The sequence below is a fragment of the Glandiceps talaboti genome, chromosome 16, assembly GCF_964340395.1.
Source record: "Glandiceps talaboti chromosome 16, keGlaTala1.1, whole genome shotgun sequence".
Classification (NCBI taxonomy): domain Eukaryota; kingdom Metazoa; phylum Hemichordata; class Enteropneusta; family Spengelidae; genus Glandiceps; species Glandiceps talaboti.
Window position 1 is genome coordinate 3,317,111 of NC_135564.1, and position 21,747 is coordinate 3,338,857.

The following is a 21,747-nucleotide window of genomic DNA, read 5'->3' on the forward strand; positions in this document are numbered from 1 at the left end:
TGGTATTTTAGAAAGGATATGTAAAAGTATACATATATACATACTAAATAAAAATTCATTCTGTGCACTATATTGAACTTAATGTTACACAAGTTCAGTGCACAAAATTTTGCATATATATATATAATATTACATGTAAATCCACAGCTTCTATGCCCATATATGAACATGTAAGTACACAGCTTTTGTGTATGTCAGAAATACAGATTCTGCACGTCATACAAAAGTACACAGCTTTTGTAAATGCATGGAAGTATATACTTCCATGGTATATCATATATGTACAATGTAACATATTTACATGTAAGTATATGTACACAGTTTCTGTATATATGAACATGTCATATATACCCCGGTACATACATTACACACCTGTATATCATAGTGATCAATACATATATGATATAGATACATGAACACAGCTTCTGTACATGTCACTAAAAAGTACACAGCTTCTGCAAGTCGCACTAATATTAATAAAAGTAATATAAGTACACAGCTTCTGTGTATGTCACAAAAAAGTACACAGCTTCTGTGCATATCAAACATCCTGATATACAGTTCTGCATACATGTATCTTTGTGTATTTGTACATATCATTTACACAAGTGTACATATATCATATCAACTTTGCCTTGAATCAACATAAGACTATGATACATTCCTAGAACTGACTGAAACCTACACATAAATTACACACATCCAGGAATTAATTAAGAGAAATGATATTTTAGAATCTAAGATATAAACCATGTATTATGAAGTATGCACAGTCATATTAATTGGCTATGTTTTCTGATATTCACAAATACATGTTTAACGATATAATGTACAATGTTAGACGTAATTGATTTGATGTAGTTTATAGCTGTATAGTTAAATACATGTATCTATAAGGAATGCAGTAACTGATTGATTGTAACATCATCATACTGGTAATGATGATGAAAATATTAATGATGATAATGATGGTGATGGTGATGGTGAAGGTGGTGGTGGTGGTGGTGGTGATGGTGGTGGTGGTAATGATGACGTTGATGATAATGATAATGATGATGATAGTATGACGGTGATGAAATAATTAATAATAACAATAACAATAATGATGATGATGATGATGATGATGATGATGATGATGATGATGATGATGACTATGATGATGATGATGATGATGAGGTAGAGGACAATGATGATGATGATGATCATGCAGCTGATGATGATGAGGAAGAAGAGGATGTTGGTGAAGATGGAAAGAAAATGACGATGTTGGCAATAGCATCAATGCCAGAATGGATTAGTGGGAGGAAATCGTATACAGACACAATGCTTCATAGAGATGACAACACCTTTATTTTACAAAAACCATCTCATATTAATTGACCAACAGTCAATGATCTCACAACCTTTGTATTTCACAAATACTCTTTTGATTCAAGTCTTGAAAAGAAACATGAACAATATATGTTAAAAAACATAATTTCTAGGATTTGAAAAGAATCACATGTATATAGTAATGATGCCAATCGTGACATATTTCAGTTTTCATCGTCACAATACCATACCAACACACACGTCATTTCAAAGAAATTCCATCGTTCAACTGTCAATAGAAAGGCATACTAGGTTAGACAAGATCTTCCTACTTTGTTAAACAACTAGTCAATACTGCATTGCAATTGTCAATAATACAGTATATTAATCGAATCTATAATTTTAATGCAGGCAGCAAATGCACCCTTATCGATTTCTTTTGTATGGTCGTCATGGAAACTGGATTAATGTGACAAGCTTAAGTGGTAATTATGGCATTTTTGGACACCAGTATGGCTGCCACAAATTAAATTTCATTTTGCAGTTTCCATGATTTTCTGTAGAATCCACTTAAGTATGGTTGGGGGACCCCCATGGTGTTATTACTATATTCATCATAGGTTAAGTTGGATGCTATATGAATTTAATTCATGCAATCTCGTTGAGACTTAAAATGGCTTAGTTTTCAGCCTCTTTGCTTGATTGCAGATTTATTGATAACAAAACTAGGAAAGTGTGAACAATTGAAATGCAATGGTAGATGTTAAAAATAACCACGGCTATATTATATAGTGTGTTTTCCAATACTTATATTCCTCAAGGGTGTTTCGTCATTTTCTCTCTGGCACTGTTTACTGAAAAAATTTCATTTTAAATTTCTTAGATTCTATTATTCATGATACACAATTATAGTTTTGAAATGAAATCACAGCAAGCATAAAACTAGATCAAAACACATAAATTAACGGTTGCTTTCCCATGTCGTAATAATAACAAAATTAATTTTAAATTGATGATTATATCACAAGAAAAATATGAGTAATTCATACCAATTTTTTCATCATTTTGTTTTATGGAACATTGTTATTAGTACTTGTTATTCTGTTTGAGTCTGTTTGCTAACACAGCGCACCTAATGATTCAAGATACCGGTACTATGGACCTTGGTGACATGCACAGTAGGTGCAAGTATGATGAATTCTAATATTTCCTGTACTATTATAGTTAGCCATTATACAGAGGGATAAATGTACGGAAGCCCTAGGATCTCTGGGAAGTCGTGTATATACTAAAAAACAAAACTGAGAAAAGCAAATTTTATCACCAAAATTATTCAGTTCGAAATCAGCAACAACAAATCGCATACCGTTTTTTGTCCAGATTTACCGGTATATATCCATTATGTTGGCTATAGTGACGGGGAATTTATATATGCATTTTATAGGTTACAGCTATATTGGGAATCTGTGCTCTCAACTCAATTTCCATAAACCTGCATACTCCCTGATTACGTGATTAACCCTTTCATGACTAGAGACGAGTTTTAAATAATATGGGGACCCAATTTATATGAATATTTTCATAATTACAATAATATTACTTTATTAGGAAGTAACATATCTTAAATTCCAGTCTAAAATGAAGTTGATATATGCCAAAAACTTACTTACATAAAACAAGAATTTTGTCCAAACAATTTTGGCGGGAATGTTTTCAGTATTGAAGGGGTTAAGCTTAAATCTCTAAATCAAATTTACAACCGTATTTTACTGAGACAACAACATTTTGCAGTGTTAAACATGACCTTTCTCACTACCACAGTTTGTATACTACCATTTACATATATATAACTACCTATCAAGTTCATGTAATATACATGTGTTGAAAAGTGGCATTAAACTTGCAAGTGTCCATAAAAGTTTATGAAACATCAGCGAAAATCGATCAAGTACATGGTGCCAGCATACACAGACGTCCATTATAAATGACTGCTGGTACTTTAGTCTGTAAGATATACAGACATTCATGTGCCACGCTATCAGCCAGCACTCACTTGAGAAGCCTGATAGGCTGAACAACACCATATATCGTACTGTCTACTGGTACTTTTAACATGGGTATCAAGTTGGTGTTTATGCATTGCCTGGTTGCAACATTGTGCTAAAATGTCGTAAACAGTTTGTCGCTCTCTCTCTCAAGCCTACAAGGAGATAGTTTGTCTACAAGGAACGGTTGACCAACCCTCTATTAACTCTCAAATATACACTTTTAAGTGAGTGGGTAAAGTAAACATACACAGTGTAGTCAACATATTGACTTACCACACTTCTTAAACAGGATAATTTATGAAATGTGACAGCTCCTTACACCCATTTTAATTATAGTGCAGTAATTACAGAAATTACTAAACCAGAATTTACTTTCCATACATGTTACAAAATCAGAGTTTTAGGTACATGTGCATGAAATCTGAGTTTTCGGTATAGCATTCTTCATGAATAAGTGTAGGGTCACATCGCTGCATGCACACAGACAAGGTTTGTCAAACACCATGGGAAGGTGAATGCAATGATATCACTATCACCAAACAATGTATTGTATTATACAAAAAATGTATGATAGGGATATGTTTATGCTTGTACCAGCACTTGACCTGACTGAACTGGTTGTTCCTTTGGCTACTGGTAACTTCACAGCATAGCAACCTCCAAGATCCACAAACAACACATCACATTCACACAGCCCTGCAACTTGACTATATAGCTCGAAAATACTAATGCTTTTTGGCCATATTATATTCTGGGCCAAACAGCATTGTTCGATAGTCAAGTCTCTGGGCTACATGCACATTACAACAACTTTTCTACAGAACCATTGAAAGAGACTTGGCTATCCAGCTTGTGTCGTTAGCCCGAACATGCGCCAGTTTGACTTGCCACACAGCCAAGTTTCTGGGCTATGATTGGTACTCAAAATTTGTAAGACACATACTTGCAAGAAACAACCCTCAATAGAATTCAAATATTTGACAATTTACAAGTCTCAAATTGAAACATTGGCGTTGTGGTTCTACACTAAGATACAAAGGTAACAATTCTCCCTGTAGTAAATAAGCATGGATTCCAAACTAAGCCGCGATTACAGAGATTTTCAACCTTGTGCCTGACAGACATTTTTGATTGCCATTTTGAAAACAAGAAATTTCAAACTCGTGCAAAGTGTGAGTATAGACAGAGAGGTCTGTTAGACAACTTAAACTCAAAGATATCAAACAAACTGACAATTATTTTAGATGACACAACAATTTGCAACCAAGGAACACATTTTTCATTTAAAACCATTGTAAAATCATGTTTTCTGGTCATGTGCATAGTTAGACACACACATGATTACGCTATACAGTCAAACACTAAAAATCTTTTTTTTGAAGAACAAACCAAAATTTCTCAGCCATTTTCATAAATTATGAGTGAGAAAGCTGCACATTGAACCAACTCTACTTTCCAAGGCTATTCTGTATGCACTGAAGAAGCTGTACAGGACTTGATATGCTTTGGGCTAAAACCAGCCAATGAAACTAGTATATATATAATCAACAAACCCTTTGTATATAAACAACATAATATATCACATTTATAACTCTGTGATAGTAAACACATATTATTCTCACAGGTAGGTCCTCAGAGTATGAGTATCATACATATGTACATACATACATACATACATGTATGTACGCTATACCAGAGAATTACTAGGTCATGTTATACATGCTAGCTCAGTTGAAGCTTGTCCATCACCAGTAGTAGTATTGGTAACACAAATATTTTGTTTATCCTTGACATTTCTACCAGACCAGAATTTCAGTGGAAGGACCCTAGTAGGAATGTGGGGAACTCACCTAGAGGTGTATCTCACTACATGAGGAAAAAACACTGTACAGACTTCACATGTAACATGGAAAGGTACAAAATGTCAAATATTTGACTCTATAAAACAGGTCAACAGGCCTTGAACTTGAAGGAGTTGTGATGGGTGAAGAAATACCTGATTAATACAAATTGCATGTATTTTATCTATAAGGTGTTATAATCACCTAAGACAACCTCCAGTGTGTGGGTATAGGTAACACACATATATGTTGAGGTGTAGCGTTTCAGATTAGCTCTGACTTTTACAAACTAGGACACACTTACTACATAGGGTATGCTAGGTGAGTTACTACCACTAGTGTATCTATAAAATCTCTGAGTGCTCTTCTGTATTTCTATTTTTTTCTAAAATCAATATTTTGTTGTCTTCACATTTACATTACAATTTCAATGTTATGTGTTCTTCAGCTTTATTTTTCACTTTCAGGTTCACCTGATTTTTACTAGTCTAGTTCCTATACAGTATCATTACCATTTACACCTCCACTCACAGTCTAGTTCCTATACAGTATCGTTACCATTTACACCTCCACTCACAGTCTAGTTCCTATACAGTATCTTCACCATTTACACCTCCACTCACAGTCTAGTTCCTATACAGTATCTTCACCATTTACACCTCCACTCACAGTCTAGTTCCTATACAGTATCTTCACCATTTACACCTCCACTCACACTCTAGTTCCTATACAGTATCGTTACCATTTACACCTCCACTTAGTCTAGTTCCTATACAGTATCATTACCATTTACACCTCCACTTAGTCTAGTTCCTATACAGTATCATTACCATTTACACCTCCACTCAGTCTAGCTACATGTAGTTCCTATATCGTATACACCTCTACTTAGTTAGAAACCATGACTAGATTTTTACATGAATCATTCCCCAATCCTTCAAATTCAACATTTTTGTTGAGATTCAAAGAAAGCTGCACTTTTTCTGGACTGTTCTCTCCCCTGAACAGCAAAGCAGAAATAGGCCCAAATGACAGATACTGAACATGGGTATTACATGTGTATGTGCTTGAATCTTTGAGATACGAACTGTTACCTTCATATGGTTCAAACGCAGCACGGAAATTTTGTAGTATTTCTACACAAATCTTACTTGTATGTTGACTAATACCTTAACTAAATCTGGTTACATTATTAAATCGTTATTATTTCAAATTTTTCACATAACTAAAGTCTTCAAACTGAAATTTTGGTGAAGAGTTAGATCACTCCTATAGTTGCTATTGTACAAATTGATCTACAAAGACCAAACACTTGTGTGTACATAGCCTGTTGACCATCACCCAACAATACCCTATCAAAACCTCTCACAAAATAACATGCCATACATGTTCCTGTGACACTTTGAAGTCTTATCAGGACATTATTATTGCAACTAAGTGAACTACACAAAGTTAATTAGCCTACGATCACAAGACAGAATTACTGACAATACAGATAGAGCAAATAACTTGTAATACCCTCCATTTATAAAACCTCTGGTCACCATTTGTAAGCAAATACTCAATAAAGAAGATTGTTACCTGGGCACACATTCACAGGATCAACATACTAGTATTCAACTGTACCTTGTCAGATTACTTCTTCAACCAACCTTGGCCTCAAATCACCACAAAATGAAACTTCTGATCCCTTTTACAATACCCTTCTGATCATAAATCAATATGTAACTGGTTAGCAGTGACCTTCTAAGCACATGTACGTTTTGACTATCTGCTGTCCCCATTCGCCTTTGTTCGGCGATGTACAATAACTGTATTGGTGATCGCACTATCTCTGTGTGTCGTCTTTAACATTCCGTTTTACAGTTCAATACACAACAATAAATCCTACCATTCAAGAAAGCTGTAATCCGACAACAAAAGCCCGGACAATTTAGCTTACCTTTCGGAAATCTTCAACTATGACCTTACTTGCCAATGATCATCAACATTCATTCATTTCACACATTTGTCTAAGAGCACAAGCATATAATTTGGTTGCTCACTTGTTTTATAAAAGAACGAACTGTCTGCAATACGTGCTTATATTATTGACTATTGCAACTAGGCAATGTCTGTACATAAAGTATTTGATATGGTGAACAAAGGAGAAAGTGGCCACATGGTATTGTGAGGTGGGGTAACACCTCTTGTTTTTGGAACCATTCAGTTGGAAAGAATCCCCTTTCTTCTTGTTTGATTGATGACTCCACTAACAAATTTCTCTTTTGATGTGACGGGGCTCTCAGCAACAAGGTATACTTTCAACGAGATAATGAATATCACCAAACACTATAACTTTTCACACTCCCTTTTTGGCAATGTTGATAATTTAAACAATATAAATCAATATAGAACAAGAATGGGTATACTATGCTACCGAGATCACCTTCTTTGATAGGACAGTGGCACAAAACAAGACGACAAAAAACAGAACATTATAGCTAGAGGCGTTGTTCTGACTCTGCATGTAAGGTGACAATCACTCAAGCAAATCAAGGCATGGATATAATATAAATTTGGACAGACAGGATAAGTATCTGATGGAAACCTCAAGCTTACAGATTACCAAAGAAATAATATAACTAGTCACTGGCTGCTTTTATAGCAGTTTTAGTACTTAAGGGCCATTGTTTGCATTATAATGTAAAACAGGTCAGAATTTCTGAGGCAAGGTGAAATTGCGAACCAAAGTATGTAAACATATGTCATAAGGATGATTTTGTAAAGAATCTTATAAAACACCCAGGAAAAAATCAGTTCTACTGGATTTACAAACCACTGCACCAACACCAAGGGTTGAGTGACTCTAAGAAATTGGTCAGAGAAAAAAGTTGAATGAATGGACTCTTCAAGTATACACAAACAAAGAAGATGGAATTTACATCCCAGAAGACAAACAAGGTCATTCATTGATCCATGAATAGAACTATAAACACAAGGACATGGTTTGCTGACCTGTTAAATTTCATCACCTAAGTGGACTTATAGCTCAATAAAACTTGTCATTTTTTATTGAAAGGACTCGTTAACAAAGATATCAATTAGAGTCATTTCTTGGCACCATTTCATTTTCTAATGACAAAGGACGAGGTACAAAGAAAGTGAATTATATACACCAACACCTAAATTTATATTGCAATATATAAGAACAATGATTCCTGAACCCTTACAAAACAGATCAAGGAATTGTTATTAAAAGTTTCCAATAACTTTAGATAGTAAATTATGTTTGCAAGGTAACTCAATGAAGGCCAATAATCTCTCTAAAGTCAATTTGATACACGAGCCGATTTGAACAAAAAATATGGAATATATACTATTGTTCTATGTCATGACAAGGCATGTTTATGTCATGACATTACATGTGTCTACATGATGGTTCTGATGGTATGATTATGTTATTTTCCAATATATTTATTCATTCAGCCAGAAAACACTCATCACCAATGGGTTTTGTCACTACTCATCTAGCGACTAGTAGTGACAAAGCCCCCTTAGGTCACTCGTATTTTCCTTAGCTGACAAAGAAATATACTGGGGAATAACATCTAAGTAATTCATGCACATTCTACACACTCTCTGACTTTCAAAAACATGGAGGTTTTTTAAACTGAATTTTTATTTTTTTCAGACCCAAACGAGGCAGTCATAGCAACTAGAGAACAGAGACACTATTCATAATGCAGACACAAACCAGTTGTACATTAAACGTAAGCATGGCAATCGAGATGACAGATTTAGCTATCAGACACATTTTTCTTCAACTGAATGAGTTCCATGCACAGACACTTACAGAATACAGTTTCTCTAGAGAGAGCACAGCGGCATCTAACTGAAGACTTAACACAATAGAGATGTCAGATATCACGACTACTAATTGTTGCCCAGGGTTACATGAAGGACCTCAGTAGTCATGCATTTATAAGCAAACAAGAAAACAAACAAATTCCACATAAAATACTTTTCTCCCTTTTCAAAGAGAGAAAAACACACTGCAATGAATCTATGTACATGAAATAGTCCATCACAGTTTGTATCCATTGCATGAATTTCATTTCAAAACACAATTAGGAAACAGAGCCCTTGATATGCAAACAGAATTTTGTACAACATTGAACCATCAGCAATGTGCCACTTGAATGTTAATTCCCTGTGAACTTGTTCTCACTCAATGACTAATATCTTTCCTAGCTCAGGTGGCAAGATCATTACCAAAGTCATATATATGTACGACCAAGTAAACCTGTATAATTTACATGGTAAATTGCATACCAAATCACAGGTGGTCAGATCATTACCAGTCATATATGACCCATTAAACTGCTACAATTTACATTGTAATTTGCATACCAAATCACAGGTGGTCAGGTCATCACCATAAACTCATATATAACTCATTAAGATGCATAAACTTACATCGGCATTTGCATAAGGTATCACAGGTGATGAGATCATTACCTGTCATATATAACTTATTAAAATGCATAAAGCCATCATTGTAATTTGCATAAGGCATCACAGGTGATCAGATCATTACCAGTCATATATAACTCATTAACATGCATAAACTTACATTGTAATTTGCATAAGGTATCACGGGTGGTCAGATCATTACCAGTCATATGTAACTCATTAACATGCACAAAACCAACATTGCAATTTGCATAAAGTGTCTGGGTGGTCAGATCATTACCAGTCACATATGATTCATTAACATTCATAAAATTTGCATTATAATATGCATACCATATCACAAATGGTCAGTTCAATACATGACTCACTACATAAAATTTACATTGGTAAAATTGACTAGCTGGGTCAGGAGCAAATATATTTCATATCATATCATTGTTAATGTGTATCAATCTAACTTTAGCAATGATGTTGAGCCAAACTTTGTTGTAGCCCAGGATTTCTTTATTATATTTCTAAATTTTCCTAAAATATGAATTTTTTTCATCTGTACTGACCCAAATGTTACTTCATTAATTTGTAGGACTACATATTTTCTAGCCAGCATAGCAAAACTGACAATGTACAATTCACACCGCAAATTTGTTTTGATCATTTTCAAATAAACTTCATATTTTCCACATGTACATATATCAGCTCACAAAACATCCATAGTTTATAGTACACAGTAGCTTAATTTTCCCAAAATTTACTTAGGGTTCAATTTTTTTTAATTTACATATTATGTTGCCATGGTTTCACAACATCCTACAAGTTAGTTACGAATGAAAGAACTCATCTGCAGTTCTCATCATTTATTCATACTATGTCCATCTAAAATTTATAACAGGGAAAATCAGGCTCTTCAAGATCGGAAACTTGTAATGCAAGTTATCCATTTGCTCCAGAAGGAGATCACTTAATTTGTGGCTGTTTTAACAGAAATAGTGGCGTAGGAGAAGCAGCTGGTTTGGTGAAACACACTAATGGTTTTACAATCAGAAGTGAATACCAATTCTGTTGTCAACCGATTTGCTACTATAAATGCCTACACTATCGAACATGATATGAATTTCTACGAGTCGATGGTAACTATGCTACTTAATTACATACATGTATCTAACAAAACACTGAACACTTTTTCTGCTGAAAAAATCTTTTCTGTCGCTTTAAATATGGTGAAGAACACAGATTAAATCAAAGCTGAAAAGCATCTATGAACCCCGACATTTCAGAAATTCTTATTTTCATAATAGGGTCATCAGTACCTAAGCCAGTTACATGTAGCTTGTACGCCTCTTACTACTGCAGTCTGGGTTCGAACCTGCCTGGTGCTGACTGAGTTTGGTTTAATATCAACTAGATATATACATAAGGGTGATGTTCAGTTTGACCCTACTTTTGATTTCTATTTTCAATTTAGGAAAAATTCAACTTTTTTATCATTCTTCAGTTGTAGATTTTATTAACATTTTGAGGTAACTAGACCTCCAAATATCATTTCATCACATTTCTGGAAAAGTATTCACTTTAAAACAGGGTCTGCTTTTGCGAGTAACGAAATTATGATGAGGTACAATCCCAGTAAAAGCACTGAACTAACTTTGTATTTGTCAGCATTTGTAGTCAGTAATTAAAGGCCAGGGTTTAAATCCCAGGGTCTCACATTAGTAATTAAAGGCCAGGGTTTCAATCCCAGGGTCTCACATTAGTACTACCTTAGCAGCGGAGCATAGGATCACTCCTTCTCAGGACCTACTTGTTCTTCAGCTCTTCCAGTGAAACCCTTTCTTTTACACCTAACTCCCAATCCTAATCTGAACAGAACATTATAAATTCAATTTATGTGCACCAAAAGTTTTTCAGTTTTTTGTCAGCCAACTGACCTACTAATCCAGGTAGGCATAAGGCTTGCAGCAAGTTATTTGTTCACCTTTGTTAATGATGCATGAAGTAACATTACCTCTGTTGTATGTAAAAACACTGGACTGAAACCGGAGAGTCCCCTCGTTCCTCTCTGACATTTTTGTTACTATTCTAATTGCCCCATGTTCAAAATGCCATTTTTAGCAAAATACAAGTCAGCTATTTTCTTTTGTAAAGGGTACTCTCAACCTCAACTCATCTATCTCCATAATTAAGGGATTATTTCTAGGAATTTGACACACCCTATCTATTGTATTACACATGAACTATGTCATCACACAATGGGGGCGGAGTAGAATTAGTGAAATAAACATCAGAGTTATCTCTTTATCATGTCATAGAGGTCATTTTAAACATATGCAGGGACTGTTTTAATATAAGCCTACTGATTTCCTGCATAGACGGTACATATACTTTCACAATAACACTGGCTACCCACAAATAAACGTTTGCCACCCAGCTTGTTAAACTTTGTAAAACTATTTGACATTCCTCACTTTTACTTTGTGTGGGCTTCACTCTTTTGTCTTTATAACTTAGAAGTTGTAATCCATGTGAAGATAACAAGTACTTTCTAAATGACTGCTATTTACAGTTACATTGTATTGTAGAATATGCACCCTAGTGCCTCTGGGATGAATTTTACTGAAAATCGAAGTTCATAAAATTTCTCCCAACTTTGGCTATATGGACATTTCCTTCCGATCCTTTTGATATTGGGGTTCATCGTCATGTTTGCAAGGAAATCAACTATCTTCTATTTTCTCATAGAGTTCACACAGTATTTATCATTGTTCATTTGTTGTGTTCATGAACAAAGAACATACCAAGGGTCATTTAAAGTTTTACTGAGTGATGCTGATTTCGTCACTTACTGCATCTACATGATGTATGTTGATTTCATCATTTACTGCATCTCATGTATGTTAATTTCATTATTTCTCAACTTGACATCATAACTTTTATCAATTTTTTTTTCATAACTAACTTAATAATATATGTTAATTTCATAATTTGTCGATTTCATTATTTCAGATTTTAAAGTAAAGATATTTCTATGTTGATTTCATAATTTCCTTGCAATACCATCCAGAATGAAGATTAACTTTTCAATACCCAATGCACTACATAGTATAAAACCAAATCTTCAGAGATTTTGGTAGAATTTAAAATATCATTCTTTCATAACCTAAGCTGCCTGGTGTAGTCTTTTCACTGATAACATAAAAGATTTAATATTTTCATTTATTCTTAGCCCCTGATTTAATCAAATCATCTGCACAATTACCTCTGAATCTATCTGAACAATATCACAAAATGTTAATTCCAAATGAACAGATGTCACATAGGAAACAGAATAATGAAATTTGAATTTGTATTTATAATTTTTCATACCACCACAAAGACTATCCATTTTACACAAGGCCAAATACACAAAAATGTTTGTTTCCGATAATTTTTAGATGAGGCAAAGGCATGAAGATGTACACAGAAACAGAATTAAATTGTTTCCATTTTACCTGCCTGCATGCAAAAAAAACTTTTTTACGGTAGGGGCTTAACTAGGGTCAGTTTAGTTATTGGAAACACACTATTTTATTTTATTTGGCCTAAGACAAATTACTATAGAATATTTTTCATGATGTATCTTATTTCTGTGCTCACTATTCATTTTTTATTTTGATGTGTTTTGTCTGTGTGGAATGCATCAAGCTAATCTCTCTGAGTCGGTTGACTGTTCTATGAAGAAGAGAAAACACAGGTCAAATAAACCAAAGATTAGAATCTGTGGTAGAGGTCATTTCTTTCTTTAAAAAATAATATGTTTCACTGAAATAGAATTTGGAATGACTTGGATGATGAGTTTGTAATACCATATGGAAACATACATTGATGTCCACATAATCTTTTATTGGGTATTCTCAAATTGCTGTACTGGTATCACCAAAACACAAAAAGGTTTATTTGTGTTGTCAGTTTTACTCACACTTTATGATAAACCATGAACCCCTTGCCACACGATGACCTATACTATGTTATAATAGACTTGTATATCATCAATGATATCTAGTCAGTGGTGTAACTCCCTGTGAGTAGCCAGTATAAATTTTCTTTATCTTTCTCTTGAAATTGATGGCATATTGGAAAACTGATTTATTATGAAATAGACCACAACTTAAACTGGTTCGTGATAAGACCCCCAAGGCTATGCTTACATATAGGCTTCACATTTTGATGATTAGAGTGACCTTTGTGAGACCAGTTAACATGGCCCATCCTCTGTTCTCCTCTACTTATGACCTTCAGTTACCATAGTGACCACTCCTGATGTGACCTTAGGAGGGTTTCTGATTGCTTTCCTAGTGGGTGGCAGACTACAAAGATGTACACATCTTGCATGTGTACATGTACATGATGGCTTCCCTCTCTAGTGGCCAAACAAGTCCTATCAACTCTGTCTGGTAATTCTGTTTTTTTAAAACACTTTTAAACAACACAGGCATGGAAGCATACCCTTCATGCCAACATGATTGACTGTTTAGTAGTTTGTCTAAACTCTCCTCTACGTACATGCAACTTTCGTATTTTCCCTGCCACTGTACATATACCATTTCAACCTATCTCTTCTGATGACCTTGTGTGTATAATTTCAACCAGAACATACTTATAAGCACCAGCGAAAATGCCTGTTCTGTGTTTTGTCTAAGATTTCAAAGTGTCCAGTATATGCACTTTTGTTGTCCCATTTTATTGCTCTGCTTGTATGTACCCTTCCATACCATGCATAAACTACAAACTGGAACAGAACATACTTCATGCTCTAATTAAATTACTTGTCCATTGGTCTAAAAGTACAACTACCTGCGTAATATGTGTACTTCCTCAGCCCATCACTGCTGCATTGCCATTGTATATTTTAACCTGTACTGACAAACCCTTATACCTCCTATGTTTAAGAATGAAAACCCGAACAACTATTCTCCCAGACTGTGACAGTGAAATATACAAGGCTAAACATTAATGGATGTTATGAGTTAACTTCTAATGGCTCCACAGGCTGCATGTGTGCAGGCTAAATGTACCATGACAAAGCTGGCAGACATTAGAAAGGAGACTTTCCATCCATTATTACACATTCTGTAGCCATTAAAACTTGTTTTATTGTGCTTTTCCCAAAACTACCATACAATGCTAACCCTTCAGTATTCCACAATCTGCTACTACTTAGGAAAACTTCATTTTCACATGGGACTTATTCTCACCATTTTCATGGATACTGAAACGAAATCCCGGAGATCACAAAATACTCTACAGGCTCAATATTTACTTCTAAAGTAGATATGTTTATTATCAGTTCTATTTACTGCAAATCACTGAGAAGGGAAGAAATCAAATAATCTATATTTTTTGGCATATCAAGGGATTAGCCATACTTTGGAAATGAGATTTGACAAAAGAATAACTACTACATCACTTGCTGGAAAGTTGTTCATAAGTGTGTACTGTCCAACGAAATATACAACTTCAGATAATTTTGTCTGCAATATATTTGAAGTACCTTATACTTTGTAATCAGAATCCTATTGATGCAAATCTAATTATATGATTCCATGATTATTTAAAATCCAGTCATATACAACAACTGGTAGCTTGATACCCCACTCTTCCATATAAATTAGAAATCCAAATATTACAATTTCCTAAACACCTTCTTTCACCCCCCCCACCCCCCCCCCCCCCCAAAAAAAAAAAATTATAAAAAATCAATCAATAAATAATAAATACATATTTTTGCATAGGAATCTGGAAATGACAATAATGTATACAAATACCCTTGAATGCCAAACAGACAAGTTTAGCCGACACTTCACTTTCAGGTTCTACATTTGAAATCAGGATTTGGTTTTGTAGTCAAGATTTGCATATTTACAAGTTTTGCCATTTAAAATACATTGCCATATGGTAGGAATACTTATATTGTGTAACTTCCGCCACTAGATAATTTTGCTGTTTTCCACTTTTCAGCTAGTTCTCAAATGTGCATTGTGCATTTTAGTCACTACTTGTTTTTTGTGTTTTTGTATTCCAGAGAAATAAGCGAAAATAAATCTTTAGTGAAAATTTCCATGTTTCCAGTATAAAGAACATCATATTCTAATGAGTGAAACTGACAAAGTCTGCAACCTCAATTTTGATTGGTTGAGGAATCAAACATGGTGCAATAACCTAATCATTAATCAAACATTCTCAGTACAAAATTCAAATTTGCAATAGTTCTGAATATCATACATTAAGTCATTTTGTACCACATTAAGTAGCCTGTCTACTCAATGGGTCTGTGACCCTGCTACACTCTTTCACTATTCATACAGTGAATGAGGATAGTGGAGTCACAGATTCAGCAAGTAGACAGACTACACAAAACACCGTAAGTCAGTCAGAAGTAAATTACAGTTTTATGTTGATTCCATTCAGCGGAACTTTAAACTGTTTGATCACAAAACAACACATTTCTTGCAATCGATGTAACCAGCTGCCTCTCAAGAATAAGTACTGAACAATATCTCAGAGATAATGTTGCTATGACTACTTGAATGTCAAACCAACTGAAAACCAGTTGACATAATTTCTAAATCGTTTCTTTTAAATATCAAAGGTACAAACTTTTTGTTTAATACTTCAATGGCAGACAATTCATAGCAATAAAATAAACGTTTATTTTGAGTCAATGCAATCAACAAGCTTTGGGATTAATAATGTCCATTTCGTGACCTTGTGACATTTAATTAAACAAATAAATGCAAGTATATATATTGACACAGTGATTTATAAATGGCAAATCTAGACAGTATTAGTATTACACAATTTATAACAAAACAGATAAAATAATAGAAATGCAGATTTTTGGTCTATATATGTAAATTGTGGAATATACTCTTCTTGACATTACATGTAGAAATGTGTGCTTTCGTTTAAAAGTGACCCATTTATTGAATTTCGCAACTGGATTTTCTGTGATTAATTCTCAGCTGTTGACCTGCGTAAATATTGCATCCCTTAAATGACCCCAGGGACAATATTCTAAATGACATCTTCTATTGTTCCACTCAGAAATTAAATAGCCGTCCTTTTCACATCGCTAATGGCAACATGTCCCAGTCTTTGACTCTTTTCTTGCACATTTATCCAATTTGCACATACCTTGGGGGTATGGTTGGCCAATTTGTACACAAGTTAGGGGGTCAAAGAATATAGCTCAGGCAAACGAATGAAAATGATATTTGAAAGGTTCACTATTGGATTCATTTAATTTCTAAATTAAAGCAAGGGAGGGATTTCAAAGAGCAAGTTGCAGATGAATGGAATGTACAAATACTTCAAGCAGCGATACATCCATTCTGGTATATTTTTTTTTGAAAGTAGGATATCAAAAAGAAGTATTCTGACGTCAGTGCATATGTTATGAATACAATTACCCATGTCACATGTCAGTGCACTTTAACCGACAATATCACTACAACACATAAATTAAACACTTTTCTCTCATACAAATCCTATCCTGACCTCGCCAAAAATAATCTAATAAAGCTCAACTTTGAATAAATCCCTGCATACCTTAAAATATCCAGACAAGTCCAGTCCTGCTTTAAATTAGAACGCCTCGGTTAGACACATATCTAGTTCCTCAAATATTTTTATTACTTCATTTATTTTCAGTTCCACTGTTGCTACTGTTTATACAATTACTAATACTACAGCAGGATAAAACTAGAAACATACCAAATGTACTTAAATACTGCTGGGAATCCAAGGTCATTGCTGTCCACATAATATTAGAATGCAATCTTTTTAATGTATTATTGGGAATTATGGGTCTCGTAAAATACTGGTATGACTATGAATATGTACTCCTGCTGATACAAAAGGTCAAGTACAAAACAAACAAAAACAGACTCACATTAATATTACCAGTATATGGAAACTAAATATTATATTTTTAAGCCATCATATTACTAAATATAGCCATGGTAAAATAAATCAAAACTTGTCACAAAATTTTGCTCAAAATTTTTTAAATCATCCGATCAAAAAGTTGAAATACCTCGAAATTACTTATATGATGGAAATGCCTAGTTGTCTGTACATTGCCACCCAATATGGCATTTCAACTATGTTTTGTCAACAAACAATGTTAACATTATTTCTCAATGTATCTTTTTCTTCTAAATCTATTTGAGAACCAGAGGAATTTAATAAAATGTAAGCTTTGTCCATATTATTGACACGCACACAGTTATTGACTGGCAAACACTAGACCTAACATCTGTCTGATCCTGTAAAGGACAAAAACAAATGATATTGACCAATAAGCTCACCTCTTTCTAAACCCCTCATTTTAACCAATGAAATGTCTCCTATTATAATCCTCTTCATCCCTTTAGTAAATGTATTTAATAGCTAGAGATGAATGTGTACAGCCTGTACATCAAGTGAGGCAAAATATTTTTTTTCTAAAAATCCCAACAATGGACGATTTTCTCTAGTCTAGTGTACCATATTGAAGTACACTGAATTGATAAAATTTCTCTACATTTATTTCACACATTTGAACAGATCAAAAATGTTGTCATGGTTACGATAACCAAGACAATTAATATTCTGTTAGCATGAAATACACTGGCCTCATTTAATTTATAAATTCAGAATTAAAATCATAATATCTCAATCAGTTAAAAAACAACATTTCCTTACATGTGATTTTACAAAATGACCTGGTTTAAAAGACTAATATCTAAATTACATATTTTTTTTGCTATTCTTCAAAATGTAAATAATACATAAACGTTTCCTGACATTTTGATCATACAGGAATCTAAATAATTTCCTGTGTCAATTTCATCAGGGATGGTAAATTTCTCTACTACTTACTGATAAGCGTTTCAGCTCAAAAGACACAAGTTAATGAGTATTATATCCCTGATGGCCTCTATTTTTAGAAATACAAAGACAAACTAATTTCCAATCGATTATTCTACTTTGCAAAATTAATAAAATAACATGCTGAATTAATTTGTGGTAAGATTTTCAAAATTAAATTTCTTGGAATGTCGTATTAATCATGACGTATTGAATAATTTGTATGGAATTAATTACAGGACGTGATCATTTAATTATTGCAGGCTTCTTTTTTTTTTTAAATGATCTGCACTCAGAAGCTTAAATATTTGTTCACTTTTTCCAGAGTACAAGATCAATATTGCCAAAGAAAAACAGCATGTTCGTCTTTTGTTGGTGGCATGCAACAATGGCATTGTATTGCTTGCGTTTTCCCTATGTATTCAATAGCCATTCACATCACTGAGTACGCAGGGCACAGCTGTGAGCGCTTGGTTGCCACATCACATCATACTGAATAATTTTCTTTCCTCTATGCATTCGCAATGATTTTATTTTCAACAAAAGCTGGAAATCCAGTACAGTGTGTTTACAGACACTTTTAATTAACACCAGATCTAAATAATATAAGCTAACGTATACTGGTTACACTTCACTGATTTTCCTCATCAGAGTTATTCAATATTTAATGTTAATGGCTGGCAAGTTCTTAATTACAACGTTTTGAAAATTTCACTAAAACCTCTCTACAATTTATGATAGTCGTTTCCGAACATTAACCCATATGCCAACCATCAATAAATAATATATATGCCGCCATTGCTTGTTTGCCTTTTCTTTTTTCAAAATTAGACATTTCCTTTTCTTTCTATATTTATAAGTCTGAGTCTGGCGAACTGGTTGTAGGGGTATGAAATATTAATATGTCATGTATGATGCAGCGTAAGTTGTCGCCGTTGGATGCTTGGTAACGTGTATGATTGGATGGACACTGTTTCAGTGGACGACGCAATCACGTCATCACTAGGTTATTTCTACTGCTGCTTCTATTAGTACTAATACATTATATACAAAAATAAAAAGAACGGCATGATATATCTAGTTTTCTTTTTTTGTGAAGTGCGATAACATCTATGTGTGTTATGACTGATGAGAGTATGTAAGAAGTGCGTGGAAAAAGCTACTACGCGTGGCATGCAATTCAATCGTATCAGTTTACACGCATAATAATCACCGTTCAACAGCACACTGTGTGCTGAGACAATAACGTTACATCTATAACAACTACCAGCTACATATGAAAATGATGTAATTTTATTTACCTGCTGGTCCCTTTATTTCGAATATAGTGGTACCAACGTCTACCGAAAAAGTAAGAATAGAGAGAGAAATAATAGAAAAAAAACGGACTGGTTTACTGCGGGTACTGGCAACGGTACAAAGCGCTGCGCTGGTCACTCATCAACGATCACACACGCTTACAAATCATAGCACCGCTAAACGCTACTCGACGGTCAATTGAATGAAACGGAGAAAGAAAAACGGCGTGTGATTTAAAAATTAACAATCTCGCTCATATCATTAAACGTAAAACACACTGCGAATACACATAATGGAAGCTGGTTTCTCTTAGTGCTTACCTTGCTCTTTGGAGTCAGCTATCTGTTTGGTTGCAGTGGGTATCGCTGGACAGCTGAGAGCTTCGAGCTGATTTATTCGGGGAAGGTCTTCGGGGTGAGAAAGGAACAGCATTGATGAGAAATCTACCATAGGGCGCACTACTAAGTGAACTCTGTTTATATTCCTCCGCCTTGGCTTGTGTCGGTGATCTCGAAACTCAACATGGCTGGTTGGGATCGCGCGAATTTGTCGTTTGATTACTCTTTTAGAAATTACACGGCATATTTTAAGTGAAAATTACAAGAAATCGGTGAATATTATGACAGCACTTTCAGAACTTGTTTGTGTATGCGGAGGTATATCAAATTTGGAGCTGACTGTGTTAATACTGCGCACTCTCAGATTTATCATCACAAAATCAGTAACAAAACTGAAAAACACATCTATATAAAATATCCCAGAAAACTTCTCTGTCTTATGAAAGCTTATTGTAATATAAGCACTTAACCTTCATTAATTTGTTCATTTGGTAGTACATTTCTCCGTCTCATTTACATCAGGAAGGTCAGTCCAGTGTTCGCGCTGAGGGTAAGCTTGTGCAAGTGTTGACACAAGGTTGCGTAGAAACACAAATACGTGTGAAAATATCCCGATTCCTCGAAGACAGAAAGGATGACAATCCATTGTCTTGGAATCTTCACACATACTTGTGATTTTGGAACGATAAAGGAAAGGTGGAACACGTTTGTCTGTGCTCTTCGCACTTGCAGAAAAAAACAAACCTGACTGACACAGATTGTTGCCTTGAAAGATAGTTTCGCATGGGGTCTGTTATGGTATTTCCTTGTAATTGTTCATATTCGATGTTTTCATCAGCATCCATAGAAAACATGAAGGTAAACAAGTACAAGTACATGTAAATGTCTTGATCCCGAGGATGAAAAATGCATATAATATAGCATTTCCCTAAGGTGTCATTTTGAAAACTACTGAACAAATATTATCAAAACGGTCAATATAAATCTAACACGTTTTCAAGTCTAGATTCTTCTTTGAAATCATATATTTCATTATCATATTTTGTTTTATTTGTATTTTAATGTTTAAACCTGACAATATACACGGTTTTTACAATATTGTAAATCATGCATCGTCGCTAGATCATGCATCGTCGCTACAGCTAATCTATTTGAACATGTAACAGTTCCTGAGACAGTGAGACGGTTACAAAACTCAAATAAAAATAACATATACAGCAAATCAAAATTAAATTGAAAGTTGTAGATAGAAAATATTGAGGAAGAAAGAAATTATGTTGCATAATCATAACATGTTAACGAATTACATGTGTGCCAGTGGGTATTGCTCTGTCATGTCTGAACATATATTTATATATTGTGCGGACAGTTGAACACACCTGGTAGACTTGCACCAGATCTGATACACCCCGGGTTACACATGTAATATTTGGTCTCTTGGGTACTGGTTGTGAACACCGAGCAATGTATTTTTAGAACCGTGCCGAGCTGTTCCAAACTTTCGGGTATCATGATAATACTTGCAAATATCTCAATTAGAGAATCTGCATCAGTAGTCTTCACCTGTACACC

The 21,747-nt window shown here is 34.3% G+C and overlaps 1 protein-coding gene across 2 annotated transcripts in view; it reads right to left on the minus strand.

Annotated features, from left to right (window-relative positions):
* The window catches only part of LOC144447812 (poly(rC)-binding protein 3-like), a 108,131-nt gene extending 87,880 nt beyond the window's left edge, over window positions 1-20,251 (minus strand). For both annotated transcript variants that reach the window (XM_078137902.1, XM_078137901.1), the window contains exons 1-2: window positions 20,158-20,251; window positions 19,840-19,878 (exon numbers count right to left, since the gene is read on the minus strand). The gene's annotated coding sequence lies outside the window, so the exon portion shown is untranslated. The remainder of the gene's footprint in view (window positions 1-19,839; window positions 19,879-20,157) is intronic.
* Between the last annotated feature and the right edge of the window lie 1,496 nt (window positions 20,252-21,747).